The sequence below is a fragment of the Nanorana parkeri genome, unplaced genomic scaffold (genome assembly GCF_000935625.1).
Source record: "Nanorana parkeri isolate BGI_ZX_2015 unplaced genomic scaffold, ASM93562v1 scaffold504, whole genome shotgun sequence".
In the NCBI taxonomy this organism is placed as follows: domain Eukaryota; kingdom Metazoa; phylum Chordata; class Amphibia; order Anura; family Dicroglossidae; genus Nanorana; species Nanorana parkeri.
Genome location: NW_017306772.1, coordinates 39641 through 58346, shown reverse-complemented (window position 1 = coordinate 58346; position 18706 = coordinate 39641). Strand labels below are relative to the sequence as shown.

The following is an 18706-nucleotide window of genomic DNA, read 5'->3' as shown; positions in this document are numbered from 1 at the left end:
GTTTGCATTGCAAATAAATGAGGGCTCTGACCACTAAGTGGGGGAATATTCCATAATAAACACAACAGCACTAAAAACATAGTACAAAGTTTTAGAAAGGTTAAATAGTTTTAGAAAGAATTATATAGAAAAATAAATAAATTAATCAACAACACACACACACACACACACACACACACCTCTAAAACCCATTATTAGAAATACAGAACAAAAAGGAAATATAAAATGTTGTAAGCATCACCCCAGAGGCACATACCGGCAGTCCCTTGGTTACGAACAAGAACAGGACTGTAAGACTGTAGGTATGTTCTTAAGTTGAATTTGTATGCAAGTTGGAACAGGTACATTTTTTAGGTGTAACTCCAGCCAAAAATGTTTGCCCCCTGTAAAGTTTGTTTTGCTGTGTGTGCCCATGTTCAGAAGATTTCACCTCACTTGCTGTCCCTGTGACAATTTGATTTTGAAAATTTTGGGCTGTCGTGGAAACAAGGATTCATGGAGTGATAAAGCTTCAGTGGAGACACCTTTTTCCCATGACCACTCTTAAGCTGGGCACACACCTTACAACCATCGCAAGACTTTCGTCTTGCGATGGTTGTAAGGTAATTTAAAAAACGTACGATCTGCCTATCTTGGACAGGCAGATCGTACTTGTGATGATCGCAAGCCCGCACCTCCGCGGGGCGGGTTTGTAAGGTAATTTAAAAAACGTACGATCTGCCTATCTTGGACAGGCAGATCGTACTTGTGATGATCGCAAGCCCGCCCCGCTGAGGGGCGGGCTTCCGATGACCGCAGCGCCGAACGGGCAGTGTTACGAACATGCTGTACACCCGCCGAAAATCGTACGATTCTAGGCGGGTTTTTTGCAAAACTAAGCAACTAAGAAACAAAAAAAATTTCATGTCAAATACTCCTAGGGTTTCAGTGCATTTATTATGTTTTAAGCCAAAACGGAGGAGGACACTGTGGTCTGGCATACCATTTTTGTTGGCGTTGCCAGGAGCAGGAGGGATCGTTACTGCATATATTCTGGTCATGCCCACGGCTCAGTGAGTTTTGGGGGAAAGTGGCAGAGATATGCCACAAATTGACTGGGGTTAGCTTGGGGTCCGATCCGGCTGAATACCTGCTCCACTTGGCCCCCATGCCCTTACACCGATACAAGAGATCTCTCTTGGTACACTTGCTTAGTGCGGCGAAAGTGTGCATACCTTTGTATTGGAAGCGCACATCTGCACCACCGATCTCACTGTGGCTGACAAGGGTTGGGGAGATCTACAGGATGGATGATCTCCTGGCTCTGCTAGCCACAGAGTAACACAGTTCAATCGCACCTGGTTCTACTGGACGGACTTCATCTCGTCCCCAGACTATGCAGCAATGCTGGGGGGGGGGTGCAGAGCGGACCGTGGATGCCCCATGGCAACCTTTGGCATACCTGAGGTGGTGATGCGGGACGGCCGCCATCTAGAGTACTCTTATGGCTGACAGTATAACCAGGCCACTGGCCGGGTCATGTAGAGGTTAGAACAGGAGCCTCTGGAAGTTCGCTGAGAGATATCTGTACTTCCCCCGCCCTTACTGCCCTCTCATCTTTTCTACATTCTTTTCTCATTCTTCTCTTAACCGCCTTGCAACATTTTTGTTTATAAGCATGAAGATGTTATGTGTCTAAAGTTCATAAATAAGCATGTGATATAATGGAGCAGAGTATATAAGTTTTATCGCTGAGCTGACGTGTGTTCGCTTCTACAAGGTGGTTATCACATGTTATCCTATGACTATTTGGGTCGTCCTTGAAATACCTTTTGTACTATTTGTACGACTGTTATTTGTTTTTATACAATATGGAAATACCTATAAAGAATTTATTAAAAAATAAAAAAAGCTTAACCGTCTCTTCTTGAAGAAGTGGTCAAGGGGACTTCTTAAGTTACGATTGTTTTGTTAGGTAATGCTCCAGTTTCAGACAGCCGCACAAGTGCAGATGTAAACAGTTGCGAACTTGCACAAAAACGCACGAATTGCACATTAAAAAAAAAAAAAAAACATTATCTAAGAGACTAAAACTGTCACAAATGCTTTGATAAATTCCCCCCAGGGAGTATATTATAAATTGAAGTACACCTTTCAAGTAATTACTTCTAAAGATGAACATACTGCATTACTTCGCACTCTAGGCGACTTGCCGACACAACTGGGAATTTTTCAAATACTACAAGTCCAACTGACTCACTCTTTAAGCCCCTCCCACCGGGCTTACCATCCAGAAAATGGTGGACAACACCCCTACCTCAAAAGTCACAGGATCACTGTCCAATGGTAGCAAATACCCGATTGCTTCCATGCTAGAATGTATGCATCCATCAGGTTTCTACCTACTTGGCCAGACCTCTCCTACCCTGAAACAGATGAGTTTAAATCTGTTTGCCATTTCCTTCTTTATTTATCTCCCCTTACCTGTTGTCAAGATAACATGTACTTATTTAATAATTGACTGCCCATTATGGAAACCTTGCCTAATGCATTTGGAGAGCCTTTTCTTGCATTCACTTCTATGAACTATATTTGCAAACAGGCAATTGCTGCCATTCTAAATACCTTCTGAATTTATCTATGGAGCATTGCCCTGCCTACTGGCAGGAATTACTAAAACTATTTTTTAAAAGGGAAGATTTACCTCTTCCTTGATAATACTGTATTTACTCCATATATAAACATATGGGTACTATCCCTGGTTGCATAATCTTATCCGGCAACCATGGCATCAATTGTTATATGCATGAGCTCTAGCTACACCAGCTCTAAATGTCTGTCAATGACTTACGTAGTACAGGTTGTTAACGGTTTGTGGTTTTCCCATCCTTGCCACTAGGTTAATTAAAGAGTCTCATATTGAATTACTTCTGTCATATAGCAAAACTAGCAGTATTAAATATATACCGCAGAGAAGCCCTTCCCAGATGCAGGGACAAATCAGACAGCCATCATCAGACTGTGCAGGCTGCAGGGCTGAGCACTGACAAATGCTCATTTTAATATGTCTGAAGCATGACCAACCGACATTGCAAGTTTTGATATTTTTCCTTGTAATAAAAGGAATTTAGGTTTGTGGGTATATTATACAGGTGTGGCCCTGCTGGACTGGTTCTTTCTTGGGCTAGGGGCACAGCAGGACTGACACCATATATGTTTACGCTCACCACTCATTCGATCAGCTGATCAAGGGATGCCGGGCGGAAGGTGCCAACAGGGGCACCCACTGTGCGAATTTTGGCTGGTTCATCAAGAGCCAGCTGAAATTTCCACCGTGTATAGCCTACTTTACTCTACAGTTAATTAACCCACACCTATATCATGAGTGGATTGTTGATTTCTCCTGCTTATGCCTGGAGTCTGCATTCTATGTACATTTCCATGAGTTTTGGATCAGCGGGGCTTAAAAGTATAGCTGTTGCCCCCACCCCTTTCTGAGGCTACTTCGCCCCCATCTTAGCATCTAACCATTAGTGTGGGACTTTGAGAGAGATATAGAGATATACACTGAGTGGCCTGACTATTATGACCACCCCATCTAAAAAAAAAAAAAAATCACTACTGCTTGCTATTCTATCTAACTAAGCCTTGTATCCCCATATGGTGGAAAATGGATGTGGCTGAGCACATATATTACACGTATATATTACACGTGAGCACGTATATTAAATTTTTTAATGTATAATATACAGCCAGGTATGCAGAATTAGATATAACTGTGCCACACTACAGTGTTCTGGAGTCTGGACATGTGCTGCTGTACTGGGGGCATAGCGGCTACCAGTCTTACACACAGGAAATGAGGGCTAGAGAGCCGTTATTGTGCATAATTTAGGGCGTGATTTCTTAGTAGCTGCAGCACTTTATGCAAGAATTAACTGAAGGTAGGACATTTTACATTTATTAAAGTGCTAAAAAAAAATATTTGCCCTGAATTCAGCTTTACTTTCTTTAATGTTGTTATGTTCCGCTTCATGATTTTATAGTTACAAATAGTGGACATTATTTTCCATTAGTTCTACTGCCTTTTGCAATGGCATAGTAAGAGACATATTCCTATTTTTATTTTTTACTTTTGTAATAATTTCTATAATCATCAAGCAAATCAAAGTATTTATGTGTAATAAAGGATTTATTTGCATAGCTTTACAAAAACAAGCAGAAGCTGTACTGCCACGTTAACATGCCTTTGCAAAATGTGTGTTGACTAATCTATGTGAGCACCAACACTGAGCAATATATAGCAATAAAGAAGTTAACAGCAAGCTTACGTAAAGGCCTCCATACTGTTTTAGGGCCAATACAGATTTCTGCTATGAACTGTCAACACACTGAAACAAATGAACATGTACCACTGTCCTTTTTTTCCCCAGTGAAATGCACCGCATTGCAGGTGTATTGCCTGCTACTGTAGTAATGCTGTGAGGTGCCATAATGATTGTTATACATGTTGCTGTAATGCATATAATCTGAATGAGCCCTAAAGATACAGCAACATATAACAGCATCAGACCTAAACAGGCTGCTGGAAAGCTACCATATGTGGCACCAAAGAAAACTAAAAGAGAAAATTCTTTACAAATGTTTTTCACCATATTTATGTGGTGTTTGAACAGAAGTTTATGTATACTGTTTAAATACTTATATAGAAGATTATATGTTTACTTTAGAGTTTAACACATGCTTTAGACGACTTCAAATATATGACTCAGTGAAGGAATTTTGCAGCTCCTTGCAAACACTTTGGTAGTGAAAAATTAGGTTTGAAGGTTTGAATTAAAAGGTGCACCGAAATGAAACCAAAAATTACAAAAAAAAAAAAGAAATATTGATATTTCAGGCCGATACCGAAAATGTTTTTTTTTTTTAACCTTTTCAAATATTTAATCTTTATTAAATATTTTTTTTTTTTTACTTTACTGTTGGGGACTTCGAGAAAATATCAGGGGTCTATACAGACCCCTGATATTTCCTTTTTAAAATAGAAAAAAAGAGATTGAGTTCTCAATCTCTTTTTCTGCAGCCCCTGTTATAAATGAACAGGAATCCTCTAAACTGAGTGTTCCTATTCATTCATATCTTGTGCAGAGTATGTTTACTATAACCACAATCTTGAATGAACAGGAGGTAATGTAGATCACTTCCCATTCATTCATAATTGGGGACAGAGTAAACATACTCTGTCCTCAATTATTTACAAACACTGAGCAGTCACTGATCACAGAGTGCTTGTACCCGCTCTCCATCCTGACTCAGGAGGCCAGGCCAGCGGTGCGAGGAGGAGAGCTCGGTCTCCTCTGACAGCCGACTCCTCCCCTGCACCGCTGGCCTGGCCTCCTGTGACAGCTGTCTCCGCCCCCACACCGCTGCTCTCCTTATCTGCCACCAGAGGCTGAGCAACGCGGGAGGAGAGACACCGGGCACTGACAGCACTCTCTGCCCACGCACCGTTGGGCCTCCTGTGACCGTTTCTCTCCTCACCGCTGGGTGCTGCACTGTGTCATAGGGGACACAGAGCAGCGCCCAGCGGGGAGAGAAACTAGGGATACACCACAATTTCGGCTGAAAGATGGCACTTTCGGCATTTTGCCAAACATGCCATTTTCGGACATTATGTTTCGGTGCCTGAAATTTCAGTGCATCCCTAGTTTGAATCCTCTAATGTTGCCATGTGGAACACTCACTCATCATCATGTCTTAATTGTCACCCACTCTAAAAGGTGGCCATACACCTTACAACCATTGTACAACTTTTTTTTGTCCCAACATTGCACCCTCGTTCAAACAGCCCATCATGCACAGACCAATTTCGTTCGCGATCATTCCTCAGCACCACCACCTGGCTAATTTTCATCGATCAAACAACCAGATTTTTGTTTGAACATGTGCAGTTCTCATCTTGAGATTTTTGTTCTATGAAAACGCCACTAATTCGTCGATTTTCGTCCAACTAGATGAAAATGTTCTAGCCTGCTTGAAAGACAAAAATCTGCCGGTTGTACAGTAATTGCGATTGCGCACTTCCCATCAACTGGCCAATTTTCAGACAAGAACGAGATAGCTGATGAAAATTGGCAGATAATTGTAAGGTGTATGGGCACCTTAAGGTCTTGGCTTCACTAGATATGCCTTCACTTCCTTAAAGAGACTAGATATGGGTTCACTTCATTCAAGCGATTCTGTTGGGGGCGCTACTGCAAGTATTAAGTGCAGGCAGCAGAGCAGCCTAGCAAACCCTACGGTCATGACCAAACTACGGGCTGTTGCAACACAGTAGGGCAGCGTCAAAACCTGTCCCTAAGCCATCTTGCTGGCAAAAAAAAAAGTGCAAAAAAAGGTAGGAAGGGGCTGGTAAGATTTGGCACCATCAAAAGTTTTGCCTGTCAGATTGGCCTAAGATTCAACCAAGACGGAAAACATTTTAGACTGTGCAATTACAGTCACCTCTAGATGTCTGAATTTTATACAAACAGATTTTTTTCTATTTTTCTTTTTATCTCCAAGTCTCTTAAAATACTTTGGGCAGCTTTTTTTCCCCCTGACTCACTTTGTCGGCGCGCACTAGTGGGCGCGCGCTAGTGGGCGTGGCTGATCTAGGGAGCTTGGCCCGGCCGAACGGGCCGGGCTAAGGACCCTGGCGGGCCGGATCTGGCGCGCGGGCCGTAGTTTGAGGACCCCTGTTTTAAACCATCAGAAGTTCTTACTCACCCGGGGGGTAGGTATATACGTGGGGACTCGATCAGATCACGTTACGTAATCTATATACCCCAAATACTAGACAAATACCATTTTTGAGAACCGTTCTCTCAAAATTGGCCTCCATACCCCACCAATATTTAATTATTGGTGGTGACTTCAATGTGCTCTTGTCCCCAACTCTTGCTAGACTGGGGATCGCTGAAAATTCCACCCCTGGGGGTGCAGTAAGACTCGCACATTAATTTCAACTATTGCTTGAACGACACGTCTTGTCCGATGTCTGGAGAACTCAGAATTCAACAGATAGGCAGTTTACTTTTTACTCCAATGCTCATGAAACTTATACTAGAATAGATTGTTTCTTAGTTAATGTTACAGCTTTACGTGCCACTGTTTCTTCAGATATTACTCTCATTACATGGTCCGACCATGCTCCTATAGTCCTGTCGGTACGTTTGTTCCCTCCCCCGGTAAAATTTTACAATTGGCGGCTAAACGACTGGCTCCTTAAAAATGAAATAACTAAATCTCAACTAGAGGTTTCCCTGCTTGATTATTTTTCCTTGAACGAAGGTGCTGTGGACCTCTTTAGTACTTTATGGGAAGCTCTGAAAGTAGTCATGCAAGGTCATTGCATCGCACTCTCCGGCAAGCTTAAACGTGATTCACAGTATCAACGCCTATCTTTGGAAGCCCAACTTGAGGCTCTCCAATGGCGATTAGTATCTGCTCCCTCCCTTAATCTACTTCGGCGAATTATTTCTGTTCGATCTCAATTCCAACAACTAGATATGTCAGCGGTGGAGAAATCGATGCTCTCAGTTAAACAGAAATTCTATGAAAGAGGTAATAAGGCCCACACCATGCTTGCCCATAAAACTTAAAGCAGACCAGAATCAAAATTCTATCCACTCTATTAGGGACACAAATGGCATTGAGCAATTTTGCCCTGATAAGGTGGCATCCATTTTCCATGCTTATTACACTGGTCTTTATAATATACAAGATCCCGCATTTAATCTTGAAGACCCCACCTTAAAAACGCGCATTATGAACTATGTCTCTGAATATCCCTCCCCCCATATCTCATAAAAAGATATACAACTTCTCAACCGCCCTATTACATCTAAGGAGTTGACTTTAGTTATTAAAGGCTGGCCTAATGGCAAGGCTCCAGGTCCAGACGGCTTTCCTTATCTGTATTACAAAATTTTTAGCCCCATCCTCATTTCACATTTGTTAAAAATATACAATTAGTTGTATGCTTGCCTCTTATATTACAGTAATTCCTAAACCTGGTAAAGACCATTTGGAATGTTCCAGCTATCGACCGATTGCTCTCTTGAATTCAGATTTAATTTTTGTTTCTAAATTATTGGCAATACGTCCGAGTTCTTTTTTTTCTTCGTTGATACATAGGGACCAAGTCGGATTTGTCTCAGGCAGACAAGCCGGAGACAATACAAGGCGTACAAAAGATCTTATAGAAATCCTGAATCTTTCAGAAACAGAATCCATGATTTTGACCCTCGATGCTGAGAAGGCATTTGACCGCCTTAGCTGGCCATTTCTATTCTCTACCTTAGAACACGCAGGGATACAGGGACCCTTCTTGGATGCCATTATTAATTTCTATTCTACCCCCTCCGCAGCTATTAGACTTCCTTTCTCATTATCCTCTTTTTTCCCTATACGCAACGGTACTCGATAGGGCTGTCCCCTATCCCCTTTGTTATTCACTCTCTGTATTGAGTCATTGGCAAGCCACATTAGGAATTATCCAGACATCTCTGGCGTACAAATTAAAGGACGTGTTTTTAAACTAACTAAACTAAAATGACCAATTAAAATGATTATCCTGCCAAAATTGCTTTACTATTTTGGGACAAAATCCCTACACAAGATCTTAAAATCTTGCAACGCCTACTTCTCCAATTCACATGGGACAGCGCTGCTCATAGAGTCGCCAGGACAGTCTTAATAGCTTCCAGATCACTGGGTGGACTGGCGTTCCCGGATATATTCAAATATTACTTAGCTGTTCACTTGCGCCATTTGGCTTCCCGGTCCTCCTTACACCTTCCTAGCAGATGGGCAGAAATAGAAAACCTCTGGATCTCCCCATTACATTTAAACTCCCTCCTATGGCCTAACCTCAAGTCTATATACGTCCCCCCGCTTTTATTTACTATGCATCATACTAAAGATATTTGGAATTTTAGAAGAAGGTCTAAATTTAATCTCACCTCAACCACTACTCCTACAAGATCATTTCTTTATACGCCCCTTCTACCCGCTACACTTAATCATTATACTGTCCGTCCCTAGTTGGATCATTGCCTCTTTCGCTTCAGTGACATAATTCACAAAGTAGACAGGATTTTACTGCCTTTCCCTACTTTACAAATTCGGTTTAATCTACCAACCAGATCCCTTTTTACATTTCTTCAGATCAAACATTTTGCATATACAGTTTCTTCACTCATTTTCTCGCCATCAACATCATTCGAAAAACTGTGCTTAGATGGCCCTACCCGTAAACATTTGATAACAGACATTTATAAATTACTCAACTCGATTCCTGCCGTTCCCCTCCCTAAACATAACTATATGCTTAAAGTGGGAGAGGGCTTTGGGCATTGGACATGGAAGACTGGGAGGAGATCTGGATTAACGCTAGCAAGACCTCTATTTGCACTTTATATCAGGAAAATCAGTACAAAATTCTCTATCACTGGTACCGTACTCCAGATTTGTTACATCATATGAATCCTTCGCTGCCATCAGCATGCTGGCGATGTACAACCTCAAAGGGCAGTTTACTGCATGTATTCTGGGAATGTTCCAAGATACGTCCCTTCTGGAAGTCTATAATATCTCTGCTCCAAATATTAGTCGATGAGATTATACCAGAAGATCCAGTATATCTGCTCTTAGGCCTCCCTATTCCACACTTTTTGAAATCTACTACTAAACTTGAATAGATGACAATAGCTGCGCTGGGAGTATGTATGTGTCAAAACAATATCAAACAAATGAATCAGCTGCAACAATGTGTGATAATATAACCATTGTAGTGATGCTGTTATGTTGCGCTCGGTCTCGGATGTGAACCCAAATAATCTCTACAAATATGCGAGTGAAAATTCACCTCCTGTTTAGTATGCCAAATCCAAATTTTTAAATTATAAGTATTTTTGGCTTCAACAAACTTGTGAATCACAATCTAATTCTCAACATTAGACCTGCTGTTGATACATTAATAAACATGAATGTGCAGTTCCTTGTGTCTCCTTATTCTTTTCCTTATTATTTTGGCTGTTGCACAGTCAAAAATACTTATAATTTAAATATTTGGATTTGGCATACTAAACAGGAGGTGAATTTTCACTCGCATATTTGTAGAGATTATTTGGGTTCACATCTGAGACCGACCGCAACATAAAAACATCACTACTACTAAACTTGTTAACCACGTCCTCACTGCAGCAAGATGCCTTATAGCTTTAAAATGGCGACAACCTATACCTCCGTCACATGCAGAATTGCTACGAAGGATTCATGATATCCATAACTTGGAATATCTAACGGATTGATTGTGTAACACTATCCCCGAATTTGAACAAGTGTGGTCCCCTTGGCAATCATTGGAGAGCCCTAATGGCGTTGCTTCATTACCTGATGTTTTTTCTTTCCCGTGAATATGAGAAAAAGGTTTTCTCCCTCCCTTCCCCTCCTTTTGGATTATACCATTGTATAATTTAATTGGAAATATGTTTTCTTGTTTATTTTTATTTCAAACTTATGTTTGTGCTGATTTATACCTTTGTATCTATGCAAAACTTGAATAAAAAGTAAATGATCAGAATATATTTTGGTGTAGAGTTTAAGTTTCTATGTTACTCCTTATTAACTCTAAGCTAACCCGTATTAGCCCTAATTAAATCACCTCTCCCCTATTTTTTTTTGACAGCTTTGATGATGTCCTTAAAAGGCAAATTAAAGAATAAAATTAGCTTTTATGATTTTAATATTGCCAATTGCTTTAAGGACTTGCTCACACTATGTCTGGATCATGTCCAGACCAGAACAGTTTGTTCCCGGACCAAAAAAAGCATCCTAATGTATCCCTATGGTATTTCTGGGCTCTGTTCACACCAGCGCTGGTCTCATTTTCTCAAGTCTGAATTAACTGGAAAGCATGGAAACGTATCAAAAACGCATACAAATGCACTGGGCTGCACCTGCAAGACCATTTTAAGCAAAAGAAACTTGCGGCAAAAAGCACTGCACTGACGTTTGCAGATCTGCTCCGGACATTGTGTGGACAAACCCTAAAGCTATCTCTGGCTAAATTGGAAAACTACTACATTACTTTTTTGTATTTATACCAGTTATATTTTTCTTAACAATATACAGAAATATTTTTGGAAGACAACAAGCCCCAATAAGAAAGAAAAAAAACCCACAATAGGTAGCACAGGGCTGTACAAATGCCAGGAATTTTAGGTAGCCAATGCTACCTAAAATTTACAGCTGGTGCCAAGCTCTCTAGCTGTTGTCAATGGAGCTGGCACCACAAAAAAGAAAAAAAATCAAGACTGGCTTCTGAATTCCATAGTAATTTGTCCACCCCTAAAGTAATACTTCAGTATAATGAGTAAATGACAAAACTTATGCTGAATCAGTGGGCTCATAACAAAAATTATTTTGGTCCACACAGGTCCGAAAGCTCAATGGGTTAAGTGTGGACAATGTAGCCAGGTGCCATTATAAACAGGCCTTTATTCAGTGATGTGACAATGTACAACGAAAAACCTCTTAACCAACACAATAAATTACCAATGTACAGCAGAAGGCTGGCCACTGTGCACATTTATCTACTCCCTAGTCTCTTGTAAAAATATACACATATTATTCCAGTATTACAAGCAACGCCACTTCTTTCAGATAAGCCAGCATATAGCACATATGATGTACAAGGTGTAAAAAGAAAGAAAAGCCAGAAAAACAAAGCAATTCTGGGATACAGGTCCATTCAATCTGTATCAAATTAGGGAGGTCTTTGCGCTGCACAGTTGCTGCTAAATCAAAAGGATGTTGTACGATCAAATTGTATAGTATATGGTCATCTTAATTGTCTACATCCAAATAATAAATGCAAAGATGCAGAGGGGCTAGAGAAATAAACAAACAAACAGGGGAAGTTCAAGTTATTCTCCATTTAAATGTAAACATTACTGCTTAAAGTGACCCATGCCATTCCATTTGCTCTCACATCTATCAGTACTTGTGCATGGAGATTGTTGTAAGAAGTCTTTATTGCTCCCGCTCTCCTCTAACAGCTCTCCAGCAAGTCTAGATAAGAGCTGTGAAACTGTGCATGAATGCACTTTACTTACTGTACTTTCACTTTAGCTTCCTACACCCTTATTTTCCCAGCTGGTTGGAATGTTTCAAACCAATCAGAAAAGGGAGGGAGGATATCATATCCATACAGACTGTATGCTAGGGCTTTTGGTACAGTGTTTTATTGTGCATTACAGCAATGCGCGGTAGGGACAAACTACAATCTACTGATAACCGGGGGCCAATATTCCCCGATTTTTTAATTATCGGTATCGGTTAAACGTATCGATATCAATGATAATAAACACAGTGAAATTGCCATAGTGGGTGCCGCGGTTGCTGATTGACAGCAAGTGGTGGGCGGGTTTAAAAGCCAGCCTGCTTTTGGCTATTGCAATTTGAAATGGCCAATAGCACGCTGGCTATTGCATCCTGCCCACTGCCTGATGGCAGTGGGCAGGAGAACTTTCTCCTTCAGGTCTGCTCCTCTGCTGATTGACAGCAAGCAGTGGGTGGGTTTAAAAGTCAGCCTGCTATTGGCTTTTGCAATTTGAAATAGCCAATAGCAGGCTGGCTATTGCACTGCCCACTGCTTCCTGTTTACATTCAGCTGCTGGCGGCAAAATCCTGCCGCTGACAGATGAATGGGACAGGGGGAGGCTCGGTAGGTCTTTGGTGATATTATTAGGCAAGAGCCTGCTGTGTACATTCAGCTGCTGGCGCAGCTGCTTTACCTTAGAAAGTGTGATTTGCCATAGTTTATTAGCTGCTATCAAGTGATTGCTAGAGAGCGGGGACATGAAAGAGGGAGCACCAGACAGCTTACAATGGCCAGGAACTCTTAGGCTGGCCATAGAGACTTAATTTTTTTCGTTCAACCCGCAAGCTGAACAAAAGAAAAATTGACCCGATTCCTCCATCAACACAGTGTGTCGATTGAGGAATCCAGCTGTTTATATTGGGTATTCTGACAGGTGCCAAAAACACTACCCATGAGTGACAGAAAGGTTTTCGTGTTATCATAAATATTCTCTGGAAAATGGCCAGGAAATCATAAATTCTGCCAGGGTATGTAAACTTATGAGCACAACTGTACATGACAGAAGGATGAATAACATGTTGCTGCTTAACAAGACAGCTGCAGACCTATTAATCTGTGGGGAGTTATTTAAAATACTCTTCTGAATGAAAGGGGTTAATCCTGTTATAAATGTAGAACAGATACTACTGAAAGCCTCATCTCTTTGAGGTATGAGGAAATAAGACTACACACAGGTTCTACCATATAAACTTGCAGACTAGTACTCACAGTGCCTAGGTTCTGTAGCTCCCTCTTCAACATCCTCTACTGACAGCGGAGAAAGGGTTATCACTGCAAGGAGATACCACAGGTTTAGGTTTCACTCACTAGCAGCTGATTTGGAAGTCATTGTTATTTCATATGGTAGCTATATAGCAACTAGAATACCAATTTATCATCAATATGACATTCAGCATTTATATATTTGATTAAAAAAAACAACCTCATTGTGGTTTCTAAAAAGACTGAAAACATGGTTTACCGCTCACAGCGGTATTCTTATTCATCTACATGTACCCTGCAATACAGATATAACATATTACATTCACACCAAATGTGTGCATTCAAACTACAGGATTATCTCACCACTGCAATTTATGGTCTTCCTCAGACCTGTCACCACACCCAAACTGCTAATTTTGTCCTTGTTTCATCTAGCGTTGTATACAGTGGTGTACAGTACCCGTGATGTCATTCCTCCTCTCCAACGCTTTTTGCAAGTCCAGGGCACTTGGGGGAACTTCCCATTTGCGGCCCACCTAATTTCTTAAACCTACATGTCTCTTGATCCCCTAGGACCTGTTTTCTAGGCCTTTCTGAGCAGGGCTCGGGTGGTAGACATTACTTGTATTCAGAATTTGTATGTTAAAGTGCAGCCCGGTAGGTAGGTGTGACTGTGCAGGATTGAATGACAATTGAGATTCTTTCAATCCTGCCCAACAGTAGCATTGGGAACATTTTGAGGTCACCTCTGCGGTCTCAAGAACTAGGGTAGCAGTCTAAACTACAAGTCTTCCTCAGGAAATAGCTTTACAATGCTTACTGTTGCACAGCCAAAATTGGGCAGTAAACTGAAGGAACTTGTATTTGGATTACAAAAAGGCTGGTGACATGGGAGGAAAATTAATTGCAGGTCAGATTATAGAAGGTATTTTGAAAAACATAACTTTATTAACAAAGTTGCAGTTCTACTTTATGACTATAATGTATGTGCCATGGCAGCCTTTCAACCGGGGTGCCTTGAAAGTTTTGCAGTGTCATGCCTTTCCATGGTTCTGTCAGGTAATCAGGTGGGATCCATTCAGAAAAGAACAGAAATTCACCTTTATCCAGGCCTGCTCTGCCTCCCACACTCTGCTATGCTGCTACAATTGCGGCTCCTAAAGTGAAAGGGGGGGGGGGGGCCCCCAATTTTTTTTGTGCTTTTGCGTGGGGTGCTCTCTAAAACCCACACATTTTTACATTTACCCGTATTTTTCCGTCTACAAGACGTCCCAATCTATAGGACACCCCCCACTTTTCTTACCCAAAATTCAGAAATCAATATTTTCCATGCTCTTTTACATAACTGATTACATCCAGTTTAAATTTTGCAGAGTAAGACAGCCGCTTACTGGTACCGGTATTTTTTTGGTTTTCTGGCATTTTTATGGGCTCAGAATGCTCAGACATTACTGCTCCCTTTTGCATCTGGGCACTGGCTACACGCTCTCCGCAGCATCAGCTGACGTCTGGTACGTAAGGCTCATGATTGGACGAAACCTGTTAGCTTGTCTCTGCAATCGGAAGTTTCTCGTGAGGCTAGTTTGCAGAGGTATCGGCAGTTTCACAAACCGCGGTTCTCCTCTCGGCCCCCCGTGTATAAGACGCCCCTCCATTTTTAGGTAAATATTTTAAGAAAAAAGTATAGTCTTATACACGGAAAAATACAGTAATTCATCACATTTACCTCTGAGTCAATCACGTTATGCTCCGACATTACAGCTTTGGCACTGGCTACACGCTCTCCCTGGCAGCAGCGGACGTCGGTTTACAAAAGATTTATGATCGGATTACAGAGACTAGATAACAGTTTTCCTCCAGTCGTGGATCTTTTGTGCCTGGCGTCAGCTGTTGCTGGGAGAGCGGATTGCAGAGGCAAGATAACAGCATTCTTCCACTCTCCCCAGCAACAGCTGATGTCAGGTACAAAAGATTTACGATTGGAGGAAGACTTGTCTCGTCTCTGCAATCCGAAGTTTCACTCATGAGACTAGTTTGCAGTGGTATCTGCGCTTTCGGCAGTTTCGCAAACCGCGGTTCTCCTCTCGGCCCCCGTGTATAAGACGCACCTCTATTTTTGGGTAAACATTTTAATGAAAAAGTAGCGTCTTATACACGGAAAAATACGGTATGGGTTTCATATTTTAGATGGGGTGCTCTGAGTTTTTGCATACTCTAAGGCCCCGTTCACATTGAGCGATTTATCGCGCGGTAATTCCCACGATATCGCGGCAATTTACCGCGCGGCAATTCCCACGATATCGCGGCAATTTACCGCGCGATATCGCTCTCCAATGCTTCTCAATGGGGCAAAGGGTCCTGCTGTCGCGGGTCATGCGTCGCTACAGCAGGACCCTTTTTGCAGCGGATTTAGCCGCGATTCAAGCTTGCTCAATGCAAGCATTTGCGCGATATCGCGCAAAATGCAAATCGCGTGACAAACGCGCAATTTGCGAACCACTCAATGTGAACGGGGCCTGAGAGTACCGGGACTTTAAAAAAAAAAGGAAGGTGGAGAAACGCTGTGCTAGAGAGACAATTGTGTGCAGCATGTAGTAATTCATAACCATCAGAAATCATCTGTAAAAAGGTATGACCACACTAACCTAACATCTAGGTGTGTGGCTACACATATCTACCCTTTTTAAGCCTATAAAAGGAATTCATAAAAGAGCATCTACAACACTCTTAAGAATCCTGTCAGACAAATGCCGGTGCTTGCCCAAGATTCATGTAGATGTTGGAACCGGTATATAAATTTGGCATAAGCACTAATATTGTGGAGGCGCACTAAGGCCCAAGTGTCCATACCAGACACTCTGTCCTCAGTAAAGCTAAGCCTGATAAAAATCACAGGCTCTGCATTAGTGCCTGTTCACACCACAAAGAGTGCGTTCCAGAGCGTTCGGCCTCAGAAATGCAACCTGGTCGCCTCCCTGTTTTCATTGGCAGGAGGGAGCGCGGCGGTGCATTGAAGTCAATGGCACTGCAGCCACGCCCCCCACCCGCAGTGCGATCGCTCGCACCCGATCACGTGGCACAATAGTGCCTGCCTTCCGGTCCAGTGTGATCTGCAAAAATACTGCATGTACTATTTTTGCAGATCGCACTGGACCGGAAGGCAGGCACTATTGTGCCACGTGATCGGGTGCGAGCGATCGCACTGCGGGTGGGGGGCGTGGCTGCAGTGCCATTGACTTCAATGCATCACCACGCCCCCTCCCGCCCCTGAATGCAGGGAGGTGGCCGGGTTGCGTTCCAGAGGCGGAATGCTCTGGGACACACTCTTTGTGGTGTGAACTGGCTGTTTCTGCTTGGCCACTACACCTGTTGTTACACAGACGCAGCAGCTAACAACTTATACTGTGGGAAGGGGCGGAGCCCGATTGGGATACTGAGGTACTAGTTCCCCATCAGGTCCGCTCGACTGCCGATTTACAAACAGGCAGTGGGGGGGATACCATAGCCGATACCAATACCTCAGCGTCCCCATCAGGCCCCGCCCACTTGTAGTGTCACTGGTTCTTAAGGACCCTGCTGGCTACAGTCAACAGCTTACTTAACAACCATTGATGCTGACTTTGGGGGCCTACTCTCTATTCAGGCTCCCTCAACACTTCAATGGAACCTTAGGGTTCCTCCAGAGGCTGTTAGGGGTTCCTTGAGGAATGAGCAATTTCTGTCTCTCAGATAAGTAAATGCAGACACCAATGATCTTTTTAGCCATCTGTAAGGGGGGCATTCTTACCACTGGATTAAAAGTTGACCATTGTAAGCACTCCTGTCAGTGTTAAATGGTTTACCTCAACCTTTAACGGCCACGTTTGCTGGACAACTTGGTCTGCTAAAGGAGTTCTAAAGTCAAAGCCTATATTGCACTTTAATATTGCAACAAAGCCCTATTGATAGCAGAGATACCTCAGACAAAAAGAGCCAACAAATTCATAATGAAAAAAAATAAATCACACTTAATTATACAGGTGTATTAGGAGATGCATTCACAATAATCTATTCTTTATATTGCAACACCTCATCCAGATAAATGGTTAAAAATATTTAAAACACGGGATCCCGGTAATTGTAACCTTGATGAAAACTCTTTGTTGTAATATCAAGTAAAAGCAAACGAGTCCACGTGTGACTAAAGTCAGTTCAAAGATAAAAGCTTGTATCAAGATGTATCAGGAGAAAGACTTTCATATGCATCCCCATCATGTAATGAATATTAATTTATCCCCTTTGTATCTTTCTCCTGGAGATGGTTAAATATTACTCAAACTCTTTGTGTAACAAAACTCAAATTACTTTACCCCATATATGCAGAGGTCTTGTTGGAAATATTGCAGTGATAAAGCGTTCTTGCGTAATTATACAGTGCTTCAAATGAATGAATCCAGTCCAAGATTTTGATGATCAATGGAGATATCCATATTTCTGCTATACCACACACTGCAACATCACGCAGTGGGTTAAACTATATGAAGCACATATACCCGGTGCCTTTATATCTCAACCACCACTTGCATGCATATGGTAGGAGTGAAAAGGTGTAAAGAGGGAAAGGATACTGGAATAGTCTTTACTCTCAGGTAAGCACTTTCACGGTTGTTGAAGTTAGCTTCAAATGGGTAAAAGGGCTGGGGAGTCACAGCTTGTGGAACAAATCCCAGATTTTCCATAGAAACAAGATGATGTTTGTGATGGATACAGTCACTCTCTATGCAATGTCAATAGTGAAATGTAAAAAGATAGCATCACTTGCCAAGTTGGTATCAGGTCCAACAAACAGCAGTAAATCTTGTTGTTTCAGATCTTAATCAGTGCAAGCTTTGGCTTGGTCTTAAACAGGGCCGGCCTTAGGTCTTTAGGCGCCCTGTGCGAGAAAGCTTTACAGCGCCCCTCAGTGACCACACCCCTCAGTGGCCACACCCTTTAGTGACCACACCCCTAGTAACCACACCCATTTATTACCCATATTTTTGGTAAAATATAAAAAGCGGGGTCACGTCGGGTAAATAGACACCAAACATGTCATGCTTTAAAATTGCGCGCACCCGCGAAATCGAAAAAAACTACCATGCCCAAAATTGACCATAGGTGACGCTTTAAAAGCTTTTACCGCTCATCAGTTTAGTGTTATCAGTGATTGATAGCCCTACAATTATTGCTCTCATTCCGACGGCGATATGTAACTTGTGCGGCGTAATGGGCGAAATCGTCGTTTTCACACGTATGAGCACCCGACGCCTGTTTGCATGCGTGTATGTATGGGGGGGA

General features: G+C 42.1%; 1 protein-coding gene across 2 annotated transcripts in view; it reads right to left on the bottom strand.

Moving 5' to 3' along the window:
• Nucleotides 1-18706, bottom strand: part of LOC108790809 (F-BAR domain only protein 1-like) — a 129128-nt gene that overhangs the window by 93709 nt on the left and 16713 nt on the right. For both annotated transcript variants that reach the window (XM_018561160.1, XM_018561161.1), the window contains exon 2: nt 13397-13459. The gene's annotated coding sequence lies outside the window, so the exon portion shown is untranslated. The remainder of the gene's footprint in view (nt 1-13396; nt 13460-18706) is intronic.